This window comes from Paramormyrops kingsleyae, chromosome 5 (genome assembly GCF_048594095.1).
Source record: "Paramormyrops kingsleyae isolate MSU_618 chromosome 5, PKINGS_0.4, whole genome shotgun sequence".
NCBI lineage: Eukaryota > Metazoa > Chordata > Actinopteri > Osteoglossiformes > Mormyridae > Paramormyrops > Paramormyrops kingsleyae.
The window spans coordinates 23,265,435-23,274,424 of NC_132801.1; the positions used below are offsets into that span (position 1 = coordinate 23,265,435).

At 41.7% G+C, this 8,990-nt stretch overlaps 1 protein-coding gene across 4 annotated transcripts in view; it reads right to left on the minus strand.

Moving 5' to 3' along the window:
• Positions 1-3,376, minus strand: part of mpp2b (MAGUK p55 scaffold protein 2b) — a 61,395-nt gene extending 58,019 nt beyond the window's left edge. Inside the window, exon 1 of one of the 4 annotated variants that reach the window (XM_023820866.2) lies at positions 3,067-3,376. The gene's annotated coding sequence lies outside the window, so the exon portion shown is untranslated. Of the gene's footprint in view, positions 1-2,026; positions 2,051-2,700; positions 2,969-3,048 lie in introns of those variants that run through there. The other 3 variants (XM_023820868.2, XM_023820867.2, XM_023820869.2) reach the window with 3 other exon arrangements.
• Between the last annotated feature and the right edge of the window lie 5,614 nt (positions 3,377-8,990).

Below are 8,990 nucleotides of genomic sequence, written 5' to 3' on the forward strand. Positions count from 1 at the left end.
GTTAGGTGCCAGTGTGTTACTAACACTGAGCCACTGTGACACTGAACGTGCATAAATCACATGCAAGTATTCTAATCTGGGAAAATCAACTAATTTAAATGAGCCAGATCAGACAGGAGGGACAGTCTTTCTGATCTAATGACACACCCCCACTAGGCAACCAGGAGCAGTATGATTTTCATTTTATACTGGTTTCCACACCAAAAAGCAAATCTTCCCAGTTACCAAGACTGCTTTTAGTGTAGCAACAAAAGTACTCTGTGAACGGCAACTGTGCATCCAAAAAATAACTGTGATAGATTCTAGCATCCTTCCACACTCCTACAACTGCAATAAGGCCATCGTTTCTGCACAGAAAGTGTTAACAGCCAAAACTAACACATGTAAAATACGGAGCGCTCAGCACAGTGCTAGAGAGTGATTCCAGCATGCCTTAAACTCACTATACAGCTTTGATAGTCTATGCTCATGAATATTAATACACCAAAGGCTTTATAAAATGTGATTTAGTGGCTCCAAGCTCCTTTCATTTCAGAATATTATGTGTTATTCTGGCTTATTGCAGGACTAATGAGCTCTAACTGAAAATGGCATCTCCCCAGGGCTTTCTGTCCCCTAGTGAGGCCATCGTAGGAAAAGCAAAACAACACAGACCAGCTCCTGCAGGTTTTGCCAAAGGCCCAACTGCATTCACACATCGAGCCCCTATTCCCGCGACGGTAACTGCTACACAAAATTATGAATGCCGCTCCTCGTATCTGCTGTGGGACTGTACACCAAATGCTGGCGGCCACATTTCTGAAGCTTCTGCTACCAAGGAATCAAGCCTTTCTCACTCAGCATTCTGCCTCTGGACTCATGGGAAAAGAGAACCTCATGGCGTAAAAATTATGTACGTGTCAATATTACTACTAAATTCCCATATAAGCAAGAGGTTATAGACCGTATGATAAAACACATTTTATTACTCTTGAAAGCTCCAATAAGAACACATGATGTCATCCAACGGTGTAAAAAATAAATATAATTTGAGTGAATTTAATACCATGACACACATGTTCTTATGTTCAAACAAAAACATAAAAGTTAAATGTAGCGAATAGAAATAGTTTGCTCTGCCTGAAAATCACACACACAATTTCGTTACCAAGAGAGTGGCCATCTTCATACATAAGGATGGGGGAGGGTGAAATGCAGTTCTTAGCTCAGTAGCAGTAGCCTTAATGATCACTACGGCAACACGGCACAAGCAGCAACAGAGTCCCTGTCTACCCAGAACTGCGCCGCCACACGCAGCTCCAGCAATGCAAAATTATTACTCCAGTAAGGAAAAATCAAAGCCGGGGCCAGCAGAGACGGGAGAGGGGGGTCCTGCGCTCAAAGTCGGGCTCCGTGCTCTCTGTCCCCATACAGCATAGGCCACGGCTCGGCGTACTGTCGCAAGTGGAAAGCAACCAGATAAACCCCGATAAGACAGATACGGCACCTGCAGGACAAGCTGCAAAACAGGCACCATCACGCAGCCGTGCAAATGTGCCAGTGGGTGACCGTAATTAGGAACTTCGGTCAGCTCACCGGCCCAATGATTACAGCCAGTTACTGCGATGTTACAGTGTAACGCGTAGGTGGTACAGCGAGAAAAGGCCCTAAGCGGGCCGGAGCGCTGCCACTATCACCTGGGACCTTAAAGTGATACTAACAGATAAGTTCAAAACAGAGAAAGCAGACAGGCGAAGTCTCCGGTGTTACCGGACAAGCACAGCACCAAGAGTTTCAAAATTGTTTCAGCACATTGTGACTTCGGTAAATGTTTAACAAGATTTAAAACAAGATTCTTAAATCATTTACTACAATTACATGACAGTTCCTACACATTTGCAAATACTACGCAGTATAATATAATATAAAGACAAAACGCACGGTGTAAACTGAGACGCCCATAGAATAAAACAGCTATCTCTATTAAACATCTAACGTTCTGGTCATTATCCATATGAGAGATCCTGCTAAAATGCAGTGTACATACGTATATGTGCCTGCTGTATAGGTACACGTTTGCTGCAGGTGTGGGGTGAGGATTTTTTTCCCTAATAAAGGCATGTGTGAGTGATCAGCCTCGCACATCACCTGACGCGAGTACGTGCCTGGAGCTGGAGGAGAGCCCAGGAGAGCAGGCGAGGATGGAAAGCTGTGTATGATAGCGCCTTTAACTGCTTAACCTACTCTAAGATCTTAGGCATCGCTTTGGATGGCTATCCGTCTTATTACGGCCATGCAGAGAAGTTCAATCCTCAGAGGTCAACAGTGATCACATCTCCCTTATTTGAAACCGAGGTCGGTGCGCACGGCAATTCTTTCCAAAGTCCTCCATATCATTTACGTCTTGGGCTCATCCCACCGAGAAAAACTACGGGATGCCGAATTTAACATAAGAGAGTTCACATAATAGTCCATCTTCGAGTAACAGCCAACTATACAATGGACACAGTCCTGATATGCATTCAATGACAAATTTCTTGACATACTAAGTCTTCAACAAAACACATTCCCACGTCCATACCCTTTGTGCAAAACGATATACACAATAGCATTGTCTAATGGCATCGGTGTGTGAATACGAAGCGATGTAAGAGGCGATTAATTTAAAGAGCCATTCCGTATTGTTCACGTACTGAAACCGACGCGGTTAATATCCATTACCCGTAAAAGGGTTGAATTGCGGGGAATCTTGTTCCAGTCCAGCTTGTTAATCAGCCATTGTCCTTACGCGAACTCGAAACACTGAAAAGCACATTCAGGCGCTCAATAATCCTCCGTTGACGGGATAAGGAGACCGATCGTAATCATATGCACACATTATTACAAGGAGAATAAGGGGATACTATCCGATAACACACTACTCCAAATAAAGCGTCGCAGCACCTCCTGAGCAAAATGAGCATTTAAGACGGCGCTCGGTCACAGTCCGCGTACAAGAAAACACCCAAACCGCGCGATCATATTAATACAATTATTTAATAGTAGCCTATGGCTTAACGTACGGCACACCTATTCACAGCCGCTCACCTGTTCTGTCCAGCGGTCCCGTCGCTGTCTGAATCTTATTCTGGGTTTATAATGCTACTGAAATGTCAAACCGCGCTTTAGTCGCGGCTCTGACATTAAAGGGGCAACTGCATCCCTGGTGCCGTGCGGACCCCACCAAGCATATTGCGCCTTATCACATAGAAAACACACTGTCTGGTATTTTACCTAAAATATAAAATGTGTCTTTTTCATTTCAGCAGCAGACGTATAGTGTAAATATTACCAAATTGCAGTTTTGACGTTACTAATCTTATATATCTAGCTATCTTCGAAGTGCATAGTCGAGGTGAAATATTATACCAATTCATCCATCTTTCACCCGCTTATACTGATGTGGGTCGCGAGGGTGGGGGGGTGGGGGTGCTGGATCCTATCCCAGACAGCATAAGGCACAAGGCTGGATAGGACACACAACACAGAGTGCAGTCCATCGCAGAGCACATGTGTAGTCGCACATTACATGCGATTTTAAAAGACCAGTGCGCCTCACTGCATGTCTCCGGACAGTGATTGGGAAGCCATGGTACTCATACACAAATCCCGCAGAATATGAGCACTCCACACACCCTGGAGGTGTGAAACAAGAGCACTACCCACTCTGCTACCCCACTAAACACTTAGGTGCATTAAAATCCCTAATTGTATTTTCCCTGTAAAACTGGATTGCTCTACATTAAACACATTTCACATCCAGTCGTCTTCCAACATTCTTGTCCCACAAAGAACACGGATGATCCAGGGAGCAGTACTATCTACTAAGCCACTGTGCCACCCTAAATCCAGACATATGTATGTGCATATTACCATGGGTCCCGTAAAGGGGGGTGAAAGGGCCTATGAGCGACAGGGTCTCTAAAAAATCTGGCAGATATATAATTGGATTGGTCTGGGTTGGGGACTCAATATATATTTTCGTGGGGCCCAAAATCTGTAGCGGTGCCCATCTATATAGCGTGGATCCTGGGCAGGATGCCAATTCATTGAAATTCACCAATATTTTTAGATATGAGGGAGACCATGTGATTATTCGGGATCATTTAGATTTTCTGCTATGATCTCTGATCGTGAAAAAACAAAGCTTATAAAAATATCATAGTTCTTACCTATGGATGTATTTACAGTAAAGCAATATTTAACTGAGCGTTGTTTAAGGTCTATTAAAGCCCTTCAAGCAATTCTGCAAATCCACCTTAAAACCGGACAGTCTAATTTAAACCAGGATGGCCAAGGGAATAACGTTACCACAGGTTTGTACCACCTACGCCTGCGCTACAACCTCGCTATTGCACAATATTATACAAACAGCACTTGTGCAAATGAATTAATTATAAGGGTATTTCAAACGCCATGTTGTTTTTCCTCGCTTTTAAGCGCGTTGACGTCAGTAGTTGCAGCTGATGTGAGCCGAGTGAAGCTTTGCTTTTCTCTTTAAATGTAGTAAGCCTATGTTTTTAATAATTTCATAAAACGTAAGCTTATGAATCGATGATTGATTTCCTTTCGGGGTACCTTTAGCACTTCACTAGGTACATTACCACGTAGTTGTACTTTATACGGATAGTTTATATCTGGGCTTGGAGAGTAGGCTAGTATGTGTTGCTCTCCATAAGAACATCTACGCCGTACATAACACCCTAAAAGTTAGGCCGCTATTATTCTAGAGGGCACAACCTAAAATATTACTCTAATGCACAAACACTCAAAGTTTAAGTGTTTTCTTAATATTAAAATATCATCAACATTATACTGATATAAATTTCACCCCTCTGGAGTCAGCTCCTAGCCAATAAATCTGTCTTTATAAAAGTTGTTTATAAATACGCATTAATTGAAACGGTGTTCACGGGAAAACGCTAATTTCCTTCTAAATGAACCAGGCTATGTGTTGATATCTATCCATCCATACATCTTCTGCACCCGTTTGTCCGAGTCCGGAACCTCTCCCCATAGCTAGGGGCACAAGGCTCAGCGCAAATGTGGATATAAGTTTCTAATTTGTACAAAAGTAATTTAAAATGGTAGGTATTACAGGAAACCTAACCAGGTGTTCCATATAGATAGCCAGTGCCTTAATCCTTTTAATCTTTTAAATTAAACTTTAATTAAAATTTAATGTAATTAGAATTAAAATCGACTGAAAGTAATTACACTTCCCCGTGTATTTTAAATTGTAGGCTACTACTGGCCGACAAATATTATCCGACCTCTAATATAATCTAATAACATTAGTCAACTTCAGATTCTTCGCATGGGGTAATGAGGAGTCTAAGAGTACTTTTCCCATTGATGATATTGCTCGAACTGTACTGAGAATCTTCCCAATATGAAGGAGGCTCAGCAGACGCAGAAATGCATAAGGGCCAGAGGGGCAAAGAGGGCTATCGAGGGGCAAAGAGGTCTATAGAGGGGCAAGGAGGTCTATAGAGGGGCAAAGAGGTCTATAGAGGGGCAAGGAGGTCTATAGAGGGGCAAAGAGGTCTATAGAGGGGCAAGGAGGTCTATAGAGGGGCAAGGAGGTCAAGATTAAGAAACTCATTGCAGTCCTCGATTTTCCACCAGCAGAGGGCGCATATCTTGTGCAAAATGAAGGGATCCAATTACGTTTTTCCCTTAAAAACACATTATAAAATTATAACACACATAAGCTGTTCAGACTGGAAGTGTTTTTTAAATGACCACAGTCCGGTTTATAGTTGTTCTATTAGAGCCCAGGCATACACACAATAGCTCCATAACGTTCTTGTAGTACATCTAGCATTGAATGAAAGAGCCAGAAATGTTCTGTCCCTAAACCAGGGCCCCGTCAATCATATAGGCGACACTGGCGGCTGCTTAGGGCACCAACTTCTGAGGAAGCATCGCCTTGCCAGCCAATTTCACTTTACCTCGGACAGGGGGAGCTGTTAGCGATGCTCTCCTAGGGCGTAACATTGGCTAGGACTAGTACTGCCCTCACCACTATTGTTAACAAATTCACTCTTTATTGGTTTCTGATGAAGTCAAATGGGTTTTATTGTCATACCATCCATACATCCATGAGGTAAAGTTCCCGCATTTGGGAGCTATAGGACCACAGTGCATCATACACATGAAAGGGGTTTACATGCAGTGTTGGGTATTTCAGGTCTAGAAGCTACAAATCTGGACCAATATTTAGTTTCTACCAACCACTTGAGTTCCCTGTGACCGTAACTCTTTATGCTCAACTAGTTGGTAGAAACAAAATCTTGGTCTGGATTTATAGTTTCTGGCCCTGAAATGCCCAATGCTGGTTGTACAGTATTGTGCAAAAGTCTTAGGCAGGCAAAGAAAATGATGTTTAGATTATCCTCATGTTGGTGTAAAACTATGATATTATGCCTGTCAAAGTGTGTCAGCTTAGCCATTTCAGAGCCTCTGCATGGACAGTGCAGCCATGTATTTCTTGACTTGGCCACTAGCACCTCATACAGCTAGTCAATCTGTCACTGACTTTTTAAACTATTTATTTAATTGAGCTGTTGGTGAAATTTAACACAATCATGGAACGGCTGAGGTGCCCCTGAGGAGAAGTTTGGGAACTGAAGCGCTGTTCATCTAGCCATCCAACTAGATATCAGTAACTTTTTAGAAAACAGAAGAAATGATTACTAGTTTTTATTGTGTTACTCTTAATTTGCACATGTTCTAATGTTAAATTGTGTTTTTTGTTCTAAGCCAAAGCACACTTGCTACCAAGATAAACAGCTTTAAACATTTCTTTGGACTGCCTAAGACTTTTGCACAGTACTGTATGTACATGGAATTATGTACCAAACAAAAAAGCACAAGCGGTTGAACATTAGGCTACAAAAGACTACATGTATCGCAAGTAAGGACAGGTTAAGTGTAACCACACATGATACATACACAGGGTGGCGTTTAAGTACAGAAAGCAACCCAAGGAAATACATACAGTTTAAAAAGTGTATATAACCCAGAGGAAACTGCTCTACAATACTTTTTATGCTGCAAATTTAAGTATATCAAAAACTTTCATGATTAATTATAATTATAATTAAAGGTTTAGTATACTAATCATATATTTTATATTTTAGTACCCTGATTATGCAAACACAGGGAGTGCTTCACTTATCTTGAGACTATTATCGCCTTGTAATGACAGCTCTCCAAGCCAAAACAAATGAGCACAAACCTCTTTACACACTTAGTAATAAACTATCATTTAAAAAACAAAAAAAAAAAACTGGTCATCTGACCCTTTTACACACTCAATACAATAGTCATCATTCTTCTAATGGAGTCTATCCCAGGCAGCAGAGGGCGCTGGGTCGGATGACAGTCCATCACAGGACACGTATGACCTTATACACACACACTCACACACATATATAATATAGTCTGGAGGTGCAACAGAATTTTGCCGTCATGGTCAAAGGGGTTCTGATTGAAGGAAATCACTGATATAGAAAACTGACTTCAAAGAATATGAAATATGAAAAAAGACCAAATTCCTTTCAGATTGAAAAGCTTTTATTTATGGATGGATGGATTGATTGACAGGTGGATAGATGAATGGTACAACAACCCAATAATTTAATTTGTAACATTACTTATTTATATTTGAAATCCAAATTGCAAATCCAGTATACAAGAGTATATTTTTTCTGTGTAGAAAATTAATTCCAGTCCAGCTGTGTGCTGTTCATGTTTCTCTTCCACCATCAGTGATTTCTTGAGACTCCTGCATCAGGAGATGTGAAAGCTTGTGCTGGAGCTTCTGCTCACACACTTTATGTGTGCTGCTACACTCATTTTATGTGTGCTGTTACTCTCACTTTATGTATGCAGCTACACTCATTTTATGTGTGCTGTTACTCTCACTTCATGTGTGCAGCTACATTGCCTTTATGTGTGCTGATACTCTCACTATTTTTGTGTGCTGTTACTGTCACTTTTTTTGGAGGCCAAACATTTAATTGCCTGTTGTTTGGAAGCTTCCTCTTCAGCATGACTGTGCAGGTTCTGGGTACCATCAGTGAACCCAGATGCTTTGTGGGACGTATCAGATCACATGCAGTTACTCAGCAAGGCGGGAGAAGACCAACAGGATGCCAACAGCGAAGAAAAAGCAAAGGAAAGTTGTTTTCTCCTTGGACCCGGCGATAAAGCAACTGGCATAACTGTGACAGGGTCCGTCGGCATGTGTATGAAGCTTCGACCTTGAAGCCGTACAGCCACCACTGTCCAATCACAAAAGCCGCTTCAATTATGATCCGGAAGACCACGCTGATGATGTAAATCCAGCGCAGGCGGCGGTTCTCCGCTTAGTCCTGCATACCAGCCCCCATCTTTTTGTAGTGTGTTGTCTAGATGAAAAACAGTAGCTATGATGTAGAAAACCCATAAGCGGTATGGGGTAGAATCTGGCTGCCTTGCATCACAGGTAGACTCTAGTTCTTTTTAAAATGTCTGCACAGAAGCAGCTCAGGAGACACTGGGACCCTGAAACAGTCAAAGAGCATCCTCGATTCCAGCATGGCGTGCAGCTTCTCCAGAAGACGTTAGATTTGCGTTGGGATAGTCAAAGTCAACTTTATTGTCATGCATGTGCACAACAAAATGAGGCAGTGGGCTCTCGTCATGCAAGGATCACACGCAATAATAATAATAATAATAATTGCACAAAAGTTGCACATTCTTTGCAAACAGTAAACAATAATTTAAAAAATGGGCATTGGTTCCATATGAAACTTATTAATGTTACAAAGTAATATATGACTGAGCGCAATTTTTTTTTTTAAAGCATAAAGGTGTAGATAAAACCAAACAGACCAACATGCCATCTGTGTGCAGTTCCCTAGCCTCTCTTACTGTGTTAAATTACTGAATAAACAGACAGAAATTGATTTTGTGATTTACCA